This window comes from Chrysemys picta, chromosome 3 (genome assembly GCF_011386835.1).
Source record: "Chrysemys picta bellii isolate R12L10 chromosome 3, ASM1138683v2, whole genome shotgun sequence".
Classification (NCBI taxonomy): domain Eukaryota; kingdom Metazoa; phylum Chordata; order Testudines; family Emydidae; genus Chrysemys; species Chrysemys picta.
Genome location: NC_088793.1, coordinates 165,510,066 through 165,524,632, shown reverse-complemented (window position 1 = coordinate 165,524,632; position 14,567 = coordinate 165,510,066). Strand labels below are relative to the sequence as shown.

Sequence of the window (14,567 nt, the reverse complement as noted above, 5' to 3'; positions counted from 1 at the left end):
GGAAGTTCTAAGAAACATTATTCAAGTATCTTGAATCTTGTAAATATGACTGAATGTTTGACACACACTACTGCTAACAATCATTATAAAAGCAGCCAGAAGAGGCCTGATGCAACATGGTACCTGGGCAGTAGCTTGATCATGTTGTGCTGTCATTCTATTCAATTCATTTCTAATTTTGTGCAAAACAGAATCTTTTTCTGTGAATTCCAGTTTTGTTTTCTCCAGCTGGAGTTGAATTTCTTGAAGTTTGTTCATATGGAATTTCTTTTCTTTTTCTTGATCTTGTAGCAGATGTTCCAGTTCTTGAACTCTGGAGCTTAATTCTTAATTTAAAAGAAAAAGGATTAATATGATGCCTTCTACTTAAAAAGGTATTTACTGTACTAGTACTTTAAAGCAGCCTACACGTTCTAATTAGACATATTCTGTGCACTGCATAAGACTTTAGGCACCTATCAAATGCAAATAAAAAATAAAAACTATTTAAAAACTGCTTATCAGGTTAAATTTATAGCAATATAAAAAAATTAAAATCTATTATCATATCAGGAAAATTGAAAGGCCTTTAAAAGTCTAGTTGGCACAATTTATGTTTATTTTTTGAGCTTGGATAGTGACTGTACATCAGTTTCACTTGGTTTTTTACTAGCTTCATTTTCTGATTCTTATGCACAATGTTGCAGTGTTTAGGCCACCAATTTTGCAGAGGCTCTTTGTTTTTAAGAACTACCTCCACTGGAATTTTCTAAAAAGTTATTGAAACATTTCTATTTGGTCTTAAGTTATGAAAAAGCTGCTTCTTAAGAAAAGCTATTACAAACATATTTTTGGGGCCCAATTTAACCAAATAGAGTTAATTTATCTTATTCAATACATGTCTCACTTTTTGCAAGGGGCCTTTAGTAAATACAATCTATGGTCTTTTTCACATCACTAAAACATTGCGTATCTACAAATAAAAACCGCTTTTGTCATGATACACGTGTGTGTGTTTGGGGAGGCTCAGAATCTTTTCCACGCACTTCAATGGAATTTTGTACATGAAGAACAGTAGTCAGCAATTTCAGATTATTAGCACGTGAAATAAATTACCTCATCATTCTTTCATGAGGACTGATACTCTAGCTGCAAACAAACAGATGGCAAGCAATAGCAGTTGAGAATTTTCCTTTTTTTGGTCACTGACCCTTCTCCATGCCCCATCCTCCCAAAAAAACCCTTCAGTCTTCCAAAGCTCAAACTTCAGAAAATCTAAAGACCAAAGATAGAATGACAGAGCACAAGACATGAAATGACCCTAAGTCACCTGTCACCTTATCTGCTGAAGATAAAGTTCATCCTATAGTGTTTATTAAATGTCTACAAAGACTTCCAAGTGGATATCCTGCACAGCTGCACTGAGACTATGGCTACTACAGTTTAAGTCGACATACATTATGTTGTTCAGCGGTGTGAATTAGCCACCCACCTGAGCGACATAACTTGCACAGACTTATGCGCCAGTGTGGACAGCAGTATGTCAGCAGGAGCGCTTCTCCCACCGACATAGCTACCGCCACTTGCGGGACCTGGAGTAATTAAGCCGACGGGAGACCTCTATCCCACCGACTTAGAGTGGCTACACTACAGAGCTTACAGCAGCACAGCTGCACCGATGCAGCTGTAAGCTCTCTAATAGAGCCGGAGCTGGAGAGAAAGAAACGGGGAGTGGGGGGGGAAAAAAGACTTGTCAGATGAAGAAGTTCCATTCTACTACGGTTTTAGTTTAATCAGGCAAGGATCTCTATGAAAAATGACTTCTTGATAGAACAGATTACTCGACAGAAATCTTCCAAAGAATTACATTCAAGAACACAATAAAACAAGTCAATTTCTTAACTCAGTTAATTTTTTCATACTGGAAAAACTTTATAAATCAATAAAATAATTAATAAACATGTATATGGTGTTTTTTACCCAGAGATCTCAAAAAGTCTTACAAGTTGAGTAGGTATTTTACCCCCATTTTATACATAAAACAGTCTTCAGTGAAGTCCTTAAACACAGGTTTTAATTATCTTTAAAAAAAAGACCTTATTTATAAAATAGATATAAAGTCATAACTATACTTGCAAGATACCTTGGCTCTGTGTTTTTAACTGCTCGATGACAGAAGAATTACCACAATTGTCAGAAAAACTGTTGTTGAAATCTGTCTTCTTTGATCTTAAGCCACTGTGGCTAGGAGGTGCTTCTTGTTCCCATGGAAAATGGGCTGAAGTAAAACCCCTCTTTAAAGGGGTTTCTTGACTGCTGGATGAAGGACAGCTTGGTGTCTTTTCTTGTTGCCACGAGAACACTGATGAAGAAGCCTGATGCCGAGCAATCTTTCTGTGACTCTTAGTACTTTGAGGATGAGAATGATTTATTTTCTATTTAAAAAGAGGGGGGGAAAGCATATCTACCTTTGCACAGCTGACAATTTATAAGAGAATTCATTCACTACTGTATGGTAAAAATAAGGTAGGGCAATAGGTCAAGCTGTCAGTGACAATTTTTGATAACAGAGTCAGCGACACACATCATTCATCAGCGCAAAGGACTATACGATTCACACCACTCTGCTTTTACACCCCCAACAGTCAACTGACTGGAATACTTTGCCGATTAACATCACAGGCAGCTGAATAGGGTTCAGTTCAAATATATCTAAGCTGGCCAGCATCTCAATGACAAGAAGTTTGACTTGTGGTTCCTTAGATTTAGTATATGAAGTTTTTTGTTTTGTTTTTTAAGAGAAGCATCTTATCAATTAACATTGAGGTACCTTCCCACCACATTCCTCATGATCAGATCAATTTTGTAGAGCTAGCTCTTGACATGCACAACATTCATTTATGTACTTAGTTCTAGACTTACGGTAAATTAGATCCTCATTTGTGTTCTGTGGACAAATATAGCTACATTTTAGACTAAGGGCTTGTAGCGGGGTGGTTGCCCTGCTCCCGCCTTAAAGGGCTTAGAACAGTGGGGCGGGGGAGGGGGAAGAGGGGGGAATGAGCTGTGATTGGGGAAGCAGCCTCAGCTGGGGCCACGCCCCAAACAGAACACAGCTGGCCCTTATAAAAGGGCTGTGAGACAGATGCCTTAAGACTCTCTCTCTCTGCCCTTAGAGAGAGAAGGGCCTGGCTGCTCGGGCATGTACCTGGGTACCTAAGGTGGAGCAGGACTGGGGGAAACCAAGAGGCGCTGGGGAGCTCTGGCCTGGAAACTCCCCAGGCTGCTGGCCTAGTGCAAGGCCAAAAGGTACTGGGGTTGCAGAGGGCAGTCCATGGGTAGGCAGAGGTAGCAGGCCCAAACCCTCCTTGCCAGTGATGAGTGGCAATCATACTGCAGTCTGCCCCAGTGAATGGGGGCTAGATGGGGACTGGCAGTAGCCAAGACTGAGGCAAGGTGGAGATAGGGAGGTGGGGGTTCCCTGGGGCGGGGAGATCCACCAAGACTGTGAAGGTACTGCAAGGGGCAGAACCCCAGTGGAATAGGGCACCGGGGTCTGGGTGAGACAGGGGCCTGCAGAGAGCATGCCAAGGCTGTGAAAGAGCCAATTCCCAGGAGGACAGCAGGAGGTGTTGCAGTGGTGAGTCTTGACCCATTATATGGCTCTAGTCATCTCCAAATGTGTGGTGATCACATTAGCAACAATTCTACATATAAATCATTCCACACACGAGAGATTCATTTATTTGCACTTATTTTTACAAAATACCTGGACTCAAAAAACATGTTTTGGTTCTAATATCAGATATTTTTCTTTCACTAGACAATCTCTGTGTCCGTAAACCTCTGACTGCCAGAAGCTGGGACTAGATAACAGGGGATGGGTCACTCAATAAATTGCCCTGTTCTGTTCATTCTCTCTGAAGCATCTGGCACCATCCAGAAGGATAATGGGCTAGATGGATCATTGGTCTGATCCAGTATGGCCGTTCTTACGTTCTAAAAATACAAGGAAGCTGCTATTGGTACTTACTGAACTTGGTTTTCCAATATATCTAACATTTTAATAGAGTTTGTGACTAAAGCACTAAGGGCCCCAATACTGCTCCCCGAAAATTAACAAGAATTTAATCCCTGACTTTAGTGGGATTTTGTTTGTAGGTTTTCTATACAAATTTACTAAAAAAGGATTTAAGCATGCTGAACTAGTATATTCTTAAGGTGGTAAAACCGAACTATGCCCAACTTGAGTAGGTTAGGTTTTTTTGTTTGTTTTGTTTTTAAAACAGAAAACATAAGAGGTCATTTTCAGACTTTAAATGCAAAAACATATGCATTCCCCATAAATTCTATCCCTTTTTATAACTGTAGGTATTGAGAAATTCTCAGTCGTGTGATTATTTACATGAAAATATTTAAAAAGTCCTTTTTGTGTATTCTAATTAATACTACATTTTTGGAAAATGCTGCCAGAAAATTAACCATACCCACTGCTTACTCTTCTTAATATTTAATCTCAATGGCATGAACAAATTTAATTTTACCAGTTTCCCTGAAAAATCATATGGTTAATTTTGAAGAACTGCACCTTTCTCCATTTCACACATTAAATGAGATTACAATGCTGAAATACTATATACCCCTTTTCAAATTTATATTTACTTTAACCTGGATATTTCTCAGTTCTGCCTCCAGCCTTTTTCTTTCTTCAACTTCTTTATTGTATTTTTCTTGGAGTTTTTCAAACTTAGAATATTCAAATTGACAATGAATATTTGCTAATAATCTGGCTCATTTCATACATAATATCTTTCCTATTCCATTTCTTATGCCTAATATTAGACAAGGGTGATAAAAGCAACAGCCCTCATTAATCTCTAGTAATATATAAAAGACAACAACTCAAGGGGAGTTCTTCTAAAACCAATAAAACTGAATAGTTCAGGGACTGAAAACTGAGATCTGGAACTCAGTGCCACAATGAAAATGCAACCACTAGACTGAGGGACCAATACCAGGGGTACAAATGTATATTGTAATATCACCTGAATGAAGAATTTTTTCCCATTGTTCCCCTGGCATTAACATTTATTTGTAGCATGACTAAAGTATCAGGCATTGAGATTCAGATATTCAAAGGAGCTTAAAAAGAAAAATCAGTGGGAGTTGGACACTTAACTTCTTGATAATGAGAATCACCACACATTTGAAAATCTCAGCCTAAAGTCACATCTTGCTTCTCTCCACTTTAATTCCTACATAACTGTAGCAGCCACTTTCTCAAGCAACACCATAGCCAGAATGCTTTGCACCTTCCGAAAGCAACTGAAATCTCAGCTTTCAAAGGAGAACAAGAACTGATCTCCAACTCGTTAGGCAGGTTGCCAAATTGACGTTTTTGTCAATACCTTGTTTTAGCGTCCATGAAATTTTTCTGTTTTGTATTATAGATTCTGAATTTCACAACCCTAAACTCAAACAAATTGTGTGATGGTACATTGTCACTGGTAAGCATTTTGAAATCTGAGAACTTACTACTAAATCCCTCAAGCCCCCGATTCACCAGCCAGCAAAACTGAATTTCAATTATTTTTAATGAAAACCTCACCTGAATATTTTATTTTAGAACCTAATTAGTTAGGATGCACATATATTATGTCCATATTAGTGTCTGCATTTGTATCCTTCCCTGAAGCAAGACAAAGCATATTCTTGGTCTCACAAAGCATGCTCACTTAAATTCTTACACACTCACTCATGAGAATTAATTTTCAAATATTGGAAACTTATAGACATTAACAAATTATAAGCCAAACACATGGTCAGCTGTTTTCTTCATAAACCTTTTGTTTTCTTATGCTTCTGGAATGACCTGTACTTTCAAAGGAATTTACATTTTATTCAATTGCCTATTAGAAAGGGGGAAAAAATTACCATTGTGATTGAGATTTGGTGATAAAGGAGCAGTAAAATTCTTCTGTGGTGTACTATTGAATGATAAGTCTCCTGTAATCAATGTTTGCTGACTTCTCTCAAGTTTGGATTTGTATGTTTAAAAGAATTAGCAGTGCAAGGAATTAGTTACAGAAACAAATAGGGCCCAATCATACATTTTTAAGAGCCCCAAATGCACATTGAATGGCAATTTTGGTTGCTCAAGGAATATAAAATTAGGCATAATAAAGATATCACTAAAAATATTATTCCAGATGACAATACGACACCATCAAATAAATATTGGAATCTGTACTTTACTTCTAGTGATATTTGGTGGTTTAAATTTTCTCTTATATGAAAGACAATTGTTTTATATTACATATACACTCAAGGTTTAATATTTCAGAAGACTCAAAACTAAAAATTATACACAAAAAGGACACATGGATGAAAAGCAATTACAATGATTATATTTCAGAGTAGCAGCCGTGTTAGTCTGTATCCGCAAAAAGAACAGGAGTGCTTGTGGCACCTTAGAGACTAACAAATTTATTTCAGCATAAGCTTTCGTGGGCTACAGCTCACTTCTTCGGATGCATAGAATGGAACACACAGACAGAAGATATTTATACATACAGAGAACATGAAAAGGTGGAAGTACCCATACTAACTGTAAGAGGCCAATCAATTGAGATGAGCTATCAGCAGCAGAAGAAAAAACCTTAGAAGTGATAATCGAGATGACCCATAGAAGATGTGAGGAGAACTTAACATGGGGAAATAGATTCAATTAGTGTAATGACCCAACCATTCCCAGTCTCTGTTTAAACCTAAGTTAATTGTATCTAATTTGCATATTAATTCGGGTTCAGCAGTCTCTTTGGAGTCTGTTTCTGAAGTTTTTTTTGTTGCAAAATTGTCACCTTCAAGTCCCTCACTGAGAGGTTAGAGAGGTTGAAGTGTTCTCCCACTGGTTTTTGAATGTTACGATTCCTGATGTCAGATTTGTGTCCATTTATTCTTTTGCGTAGAGACTGTCCAGTTTGTCCAATGTACATGGCAGAGGGGCATTGCTGGCACATGATGGCATATCACGTTGGTAGATGTGCAGGTGAACGAGCCCCTGATGGCGTGGCTGATGTGGTTAGGTCCTATGATGGTGTCACTTGAATAGATATGTGGACAGAGCTGGCACCGGGCTTTGTTGCAAGGATAGGTTCCTGGGTTAGTGTTTATGTTGTATGGTGTGCAGTTGCTGGTATTTGCTTCAGGTTGGGAGGCTGTCTATAAGCGAGGACTGGTCTGTCTCCCAAGATCTGGGAGAGTGAGGGATCATCTTTCAGGATAGGTTTTGGATCTTTGATGATGTGCTGGAGAGGTTTTAGTTGGTGGCTAAAGGTGACTGCTAGTGGCGTTCTGTTATTTTCTTTGTTAGGCCTGTCCTGTAGTAGGTGGCTTCTGGGTACTCTTCTGGCTCTGTCAATGTGTTTTTTCACTTCAGCAGGTGGGTATTGTAGTTTTAAGAATGCTTGATAGAGATCTTGTAGGTGTTTTATCTCTGTCTGAGGGATTGGAGCAAATGCGGTTTTATCTTAGAGTTTGGCTGTAGACAATGGATCGTGTGGTGTGTCCTGGATGGAAGCTGGAGGCATGTAGGTAAGTATAGCAGTCAGTAGATTTCCGGTATAGGGTGGTTATGTGACCATCGCTTATTAGCACGGTAGTGTCTAGGAAATGGACCGCTTGTGTGGATTGGTCTAGGCTGAGGTGGATGGTGGGATGGAAATTGTTAAAATCTTGGTGGAATTCCTCGAGGGCTCCTTTTCCATGGGCCCAGATGATGATGTCATCAATGTAGCGCAAGTAGAGTAGGGGCATTAGGGGACAAGAGCTAAGGAAGCATTGTTCTAAGTCAGCCATAAAGATGTTGGCATACTGTGGGGCCTTGCGGGTATCCATAGCTGTGCCGCTGACTTGAAGATCTATATTATCCCCAAATGTGAAATAGGTGTGGGTGAGGACAAAGTCACAAAGTTCAGCCACCAGGTTAGCCGTGATATTATTGGGGACACTATTCCTGATGGCTTGTGGTCCATCTTTGTGTGGAATGTTGGTGTAGAGGGATTCTATATCCATAGTGGCCAGGATGGTGTTTCCTGGAAGATCACCGATGGATTGTAGTTTCCTCAATAAGTCAGTGGCGTCTCGAAGATAGCTGGGAGTGCTGGTAGCGTCGGGCCTCAGGAGAGAGTCCACATAGCCAGACAATCCTGCTGTTAAGGTGCCAATGCTTGAGATGATGGGGCATCCAGGATTTCCATGTTTATGGATCTTGGGTAGCAAATAGAATACACCTGGTCGGGGTCTTAGGCATGTCTGTACAGATCTGTTCCTGTGCTCTCTCAGGGAGTTTCTTGAGCAGATGGTTTAGTTTCTTTTGGTAATCATCAGTGGGATCAGAGGATAATGGCCTGTAGAATGTGGAGTTAGAGAGCTGCCTACTTCTAAGGTTTTTTTCTCCTGCTGCTGATAGCTCATCTCAATTGATTGGCCTCTTACAGTTGGTATGGGTACTTCCACCTTTTCATGTTCTTTGTATGTATAAATATCTTCTGTCTGGGTGTTCCATTCTGTGCATCCAAAGAAGTGAGCTGTAGCCCACGAAAGCTTATGTTGAAATAAATTCGTTAGTCTCTAAGGTGCCACAAGTATTCCTGTTCTTTTTAATGATATTAAGATTGGTCAGTTGTAATAAAGCTCCCTCTGCTGGACATTTACAAAACTGCTGTGTTTAGGTCCCAATATGCTTGATTTGTGCTCTTAAGCTTCCCTTGGCCTAAATAGGCTGCAGCACGGCCTTTTCCCTCGGCTTCTCTGGTACACTTCCAGGGCACAGGCTCTCTGTTCCGCTTGACAGAAATGGGACCACACGACCTAGCTGTCTTAGGCACCCAGGCCAGCACTGACCCTGCAGACTTAAACACACCCTTTTCCCAGAGCTCCAACATTGTGGGCACTCTGGGTACACAGTTCACCTCTTCAGTGACATGTGGTAGTTCAGGGGTTCTCAACTGGGGGTTGGGACCCCTCAGGGTGTCATGAGGTTATTACAGGGGGGGGTCTCGAGCTGTGAGCCTCCACCCCAAACCCCGCTTTGCCTCCAGGATTTATAATGGTGTTAAATATATTAAGTGTTTTTAATGTATGGGGGGGAGGGGGCGGGCGTCGCACCCAGAGGCTTGATATGTGAAAGGGGGCACCAGTACAATAGTTTGAGAACCTCTGTGGTAGTTGAACACAGACTTTACAAGGGTTCCAAAAAAACTCTCTGTTGGCAAGCACAATAAGTATACAGATCTGGACCAAAAAAAATAAATAAATAAAACCCTGTACACAATACCCTGCCTCAATTTCCTCACCACACTTAGAGCATTCTTTGGACTTAGGTCAGAGTCCTCTAGTTCAGGATTCTTCCTCTCTCTCTGCCCTCGTGCACATGGTTTCTCCCCTGAATCATGGAGTATCTGTGGTCTTTTCTCTCCTTGCCCCCTTCCCCAGGGTTGTTTAGAGACCCTCTTTTATTACCTCCCCCGCCCTTTGTCAGGTAACTCCCAATCGGCCTCATCAGCTAATTAAAGTACATTACCATAGGTTCTGTTGCTTTGTTACCATCACTCCTAGAATTCAGATTTTGAACAACTAGTTTAGCCTGGATGGTAGCCCTTGCTTTATCCCAGGGTGCTCCATTTAAATGATCATCAAAGTTTAACAGCCTGTCATTGTTAGCCCCATACCCCCACCACTTGGAATTTTAGTCCAAGATGAAGGTAAAAAGACAGAGGCTAAAAGACCCCCATTCAAAATGGAGTTTGCAGTCTGACACAATATCAAACAATTTGTAAACTGTACATAGGCAGATTCCCCAAATGTTCATAATTAAATTGTTTTATTGAGTCCATTTTATGAAGCTACTGCTATATGTACAACAATCCCCCTAAGGGTCATATAACCTCAAAATTCTTTATATTCTATTAATGAAAGTTATAAAGTTAGAGCGTTAGGCTTGAAAATGTTGAGCTATCTCAAAAAAGTTGCATTAGAAAGTTGCAGTGGTAAAAAATCTGTCATGGTGACACTGCCAAAACTATTTTGGCAAAGTGCATTTTACACTCTGCAACTTCTGCTGGCACGATGTCTAGATAGCATTGAGTTGTATTGGCAAAAACATGCTGCACTCTGGATAGGCATTCCGGTGTTATATTCCCAAAGTCTCAGCATTCAAAGACTCAACTGTGGATAACTGGAAAATAAAAGCAGAGGCTAGTCTGTTATAGCTATTCATGGAACAACCACATTTGGTGGAGTGGGAGTTTTGAGCCTAATGAGTGGTGGGACAATCTGTGGTTCTAGAACTTTTAGACACAAGTTCATTCCTAGAGTTGCATGCTCAGCTCACCCCACTCCCCAGCACAGAAATAGCAAGGCGAGAGCTGCCCTTACAGTAGAGAAACAAGTGGTGATTGCCCTATGGAATCTTACAACACCAGTTTGCTATCAATTAGTGGGGTAATCAATTTAGTATTACCGTAAGCCGAGTCAGGATGAGCTCTACCCTGACATCTGGGGGTGAATTATGGCGAGTGTGGAAAAGAACTCCAGGGGCTGATCTTGTTTGCATAGGCACACCCACCCACCTGGCATGAGACAACAGCAACTAATAGTGGTTACTTTGGATGGGGTGGGATCCCCAGTTTTCTGTTATTGGGGCAGGAGGAATAAAGTGTTACTCTGATTATGTGAATCAAGAACAATGAAACTGTTTTATGACAGTGTCTCACCATCACCTAAGTAGCACTTGCTAGACGAGGGACATGGGTTCCACAACCCAGTGAATTGAGAGAGGATGGGGACAGGTATTTGTACTTGATGGTATGGGCCCTCTTTGAGGGCTTGGAACACCAATTGCACTACCTTCTCTCTCTCCACTGTTGAATATCAGAGCTAACTTTGATTCCATTAGGAGTCTAGTTACAGGCTGCTGAGCTGAATTCACTTTGGGCCAATGGTGCACCAGCACTGGGGCTCCCCTACTATGAGCTGAAATCACAAAAGAAAGAGCTGAGATCACTGAGTGCTGTGTTAAATAGTGGGGGAGCCTGAAGCTATATTGCTAAGCGGCTGGCGGAGCAGTTTGCGGGGACGGCTGGAGGAGCAGCAAGTGGCGCGGAGCCTTGTGGGGACGGTTGGAACGGCCCAAGGAACGGCGAGCAGAGCCGTTTGCGGGGACGGCTGGAGCGGCTCACAGGTCGGTGAGCGGAGCCATTTGCGGAGACTGCTGGAGCGGCTCACAGGTCGGTGAGCGGAGCGGCGCAGCTCGTAGAGCAGAGCAGTTCATGGGATGGCAGGAAGTGGACTGGCTCGTGGTGAAGGCTGCGGCGGAACCCCACGGAGAGACTGCCAGCCAGCCTCGGATCATGTAAGGTGCCCCTTAACACCCTGCGTGCCCCCCTTTTACTCTGGGGCTGCACTGACCAGGGACAGAGACTTTGGGGGTTGTTGGACTTTTGGGACTTTGGGTGGTTGCTGGACCCAAGAGACTTTGGGGACTCTGGGTGATTTTTGGGTTGCTGGATTCAAGAACTAAAGGGAAAGGACACAGCCCAATGTGCTGGGGTGGGTCTTTTGCTCATGGTTTGTGTTATGAATCCTGTTTGTGGTGTTTTTCCAATTTAATGCTGATGTCATTTACCTCATGTTATTAAACATTTTCTGCTACACTCAGACTCCGTGCTTGTGAGAGGGGAAGTATTGCCTCTTAGAGGTGCCCAGGGGGTGGTATGTAATTGTCCGAAGTCACTGGGTGGGGGCTCGAGGCAGTTTTGCATTGCATTATTGAAACGGAACCCCTAGATACAGGACCCGGCCCTTGTTGCTGCCAACTTAGAGGGGCAGAAGAGTTACATTACCAAAAAAAAAAAAAAAAAATTCAATGATAAGGACACGTCACTGAGGTATGCAAGACAATAAAGCATACTCTGCTGTACAGGGTAGTTAGGCAATTGTGCAAAAAAATAAATGGATTCAATAAGCTGGGTTTCCCTAAATGTGCTGGAGTTATAGGTAGGGAATATCCCCATTCTGTGCTCCCCCTGCCCAGCGTCTAAGCACATAAACAAAGAAACCTTCAAAATTTATGCAGGTCTTGGTAGATCACAAGGGAAATGTTACTGACAAACCCTGGCTGGTTTAGAGAAATTCAGGACACCCACGGTTTTAGAAACATTGTGTTTTATGACTTATTGAAAGCAGACTCCCCACTCCATCCAACTGGAATTAATGACATTTCTGTGCCAATCATAGTTTATGGAAACTGCCTACCCTTAATTCTCTGGCTCAAGAAGCCATACACTAGCAAGCTGGACAAAAGCAAGGAAAATTTTGATTCTCACATGTGCAGCTGAAGAAGGAATGTGAAGTGGGCACAGTTGGAAGACAACAGGATAGGTGGAGGGGCTTATGCTAAAGCTCCATTATCAACAAGTAAAACATTCTCAGTTCTTATGCAATGCACAGCATGCAGCACTCTGAGAGACCCTATTGCCAGGGTGGATGAGTGAGGTGGATGGGCTGGATCTAAAATAGGCTAGCTAACAGTTGCATTGCTAATACAGTTCAGGTAAGGGAAGCTTTAAAAGCTTACTTCAACAGTAGGTAATAGTTTCATAGGAATAGGGTTAGGCTATTAATAGAACTGGTGTGTTTTTTGTGATATACATGACTTTTAAGGAAGATTGACAATGTTTCTATGACCATCAGTATAGTACAGGTGGTGTATTTCTAGACTAAATAAAGGCACTTCTGTAATATACATGCATTGACTTTTTTTTTAAAAAGTATGGAAGCCTATCTGGTTGTATTATTAATACAAAGTGTACATCACTGAACCTAAAACACAAGGAGAACATTACTACAACCGATTTTTAAAAGGCTTAGGTTTCAAAATGTTGATTTTTTTTATTAGTTGAATGCAGTAAAGAATATGTATTTAAAAATTACTCCTCACTTTTTAATAAAAATTATGACAGGGCTAGAAAGAATTTTAGTCAATGAAACCATTACAATGTTGGATCACATTCCGGTCTCTTGAACCATGGTTAGGCAATTTATATCTGGAGCATAATTTCTAATTTGACTTTCTGCTTCCATAAGCAATTTCTATACTAGAGACCTTGCAAGGTCTCCCACGTAGCTGCTCTATGCAGACAGCAAAGAATTCTCCTGTCAGGATAATTAAAACACCCCCAATAAGCAGCAGTAGCTATGTCAGCGGGAGAGTGTCTCCCACCGACATAACGCGGTCCACGTCGGCACTTTTGTCGGTGAAACATATGTTGGTTGGGGTATGTTTTCCTCAGGGTACGTCTATACCCAGCCGCTAGTTCGGCGGCTGGCAATCGAACTTCTGGGTTCGACTTATCGCGTCTTGTCTGGACGCGATAAGTCGAACCCGGAAGTGCTCGCCGTCGACTGCGGTACTCCAGCTCGGCGAGAGGAGTACCGCGGAGTCGACGGGGGAGCCTGCCTGCCGCGTGTGGACAGAGGTAAGATCGAACTAAGGTACTTCGAACTTCAGCTACGTTATTCACGTAGCTGAAGTTGCGTACCTTAGTTCGATTTGGGGGGTTAGTGTAGACCAAGCCTCAGACACCTGACCAACAAAAGTTTTGCTGACAAGTGCTAGTGTAGACATAGCCTTATTAATATAAGTTGGATAAAGGCAAGTGACTTCCATCTCCTACAGGGATAAATTTTTACTCTACTGGTCCCACACTTGAGCTGCATTTCAGAAAGATGCCTCCTACTATGTTGTTTTTATGATCACACGAAAACAGTTTGTTAAAGATCTTTCCACTGATGTGTTGCTATGCATGCGAAACACTCACACACATGCGTTCGCTCTGAAAGCCTCACTTTCTCTGCTGAGAAAAATTATACCTTCATTTTAGGTGGCTGCTGTACTTTTCTCTTTACAAGTTTTACAGTTTTTGGAAAGCAAAACAGCTGAGTTTGTAACCACTGTTTCTGCCAGCATGAAGCAAGCACTCAAATGTAAACATGCATTCAACTGCTGCTTATATTGACGCGGCTGTAGGATTACCTGTTTCTTCAAGCTGAACTGTAGTTTGATGTAATGGCAAATAAAGTAATCAGATTTTTAAGATTAAGAGAAAAAGTGTATTAGTTATGAAGCACTGTAAATAATTGCCAGGAAATCAGATCTAGATTTTTCTTTGAGAAGCTATTGTACTACCAAATGAAAACAAACACTTGGGTCTGGTGTACACTAAAAAGTTAGGCTCATATAAGCTGTCTTGTGTCAACCTAGTTGTGCATGTGTTCACACTTAAATGTCTCTTCCACTGATGTAAGCGCCCCATTACAGCAACACAGTAACACCACCTCCCCAAGCAGCATTGAGCCATGGTCAATGTACCGAGGTCAATGCAGCACAAGTATAGATGCTGCGTTACCTTTGTCGGCCCTAACAATCCTCCAGCAGCTGTCCCACAATGCCTGACACTGACTGTCACAATTGCAAACTCCCCATTGCCCAGGGATCACAGAGACCAGAATGTCTGCCCCCTCTCCAC

General features: G+C 41.6%; 2 protein-coding genes across 9 annotated transcripts in view; one reads left to right on the top strand and one right to left on the bottom strand.

Annotated features, from left to right (window-relative positions):
• LOC135982602 (centromere protein F-like) overlaps positions 1 to 14,567 on the top strand; it is a 402,988-nt gene that overhangs the window by 113,604 nt on the left and 274,817 nt on the right. The gene's annotated exons all lie outside the window — the stretch shown is intronic.
• The window catches only part of LOC101930896 (centromere protein F), a 63,672-nt gene that overhangs the window by 44,517 nt on the left and 4,588 nt on the right, over positions 1 to 14,567 (bottom strand). For 5 of the 8 annotated variants that reach the window (XM_065589475.1, XM_065589477.1, XM_065589469.1 and 2 more), the window contains one exon: positions 124 to 326. The exons of 2 other annotated variants lie outside the window; for them this stretch is intronic. The gene's annotated coding sequence lies outside the window, so the exon portion shown is untranslated. Of the gene's footprint in view, positions 1 to 123; positions 327 to 1,095; positions 1,682 to 14,567 lie in introns of those variants that run through there. One more of the 8 variants, XM_065589472.1, reaches the window with a different exon arrangement.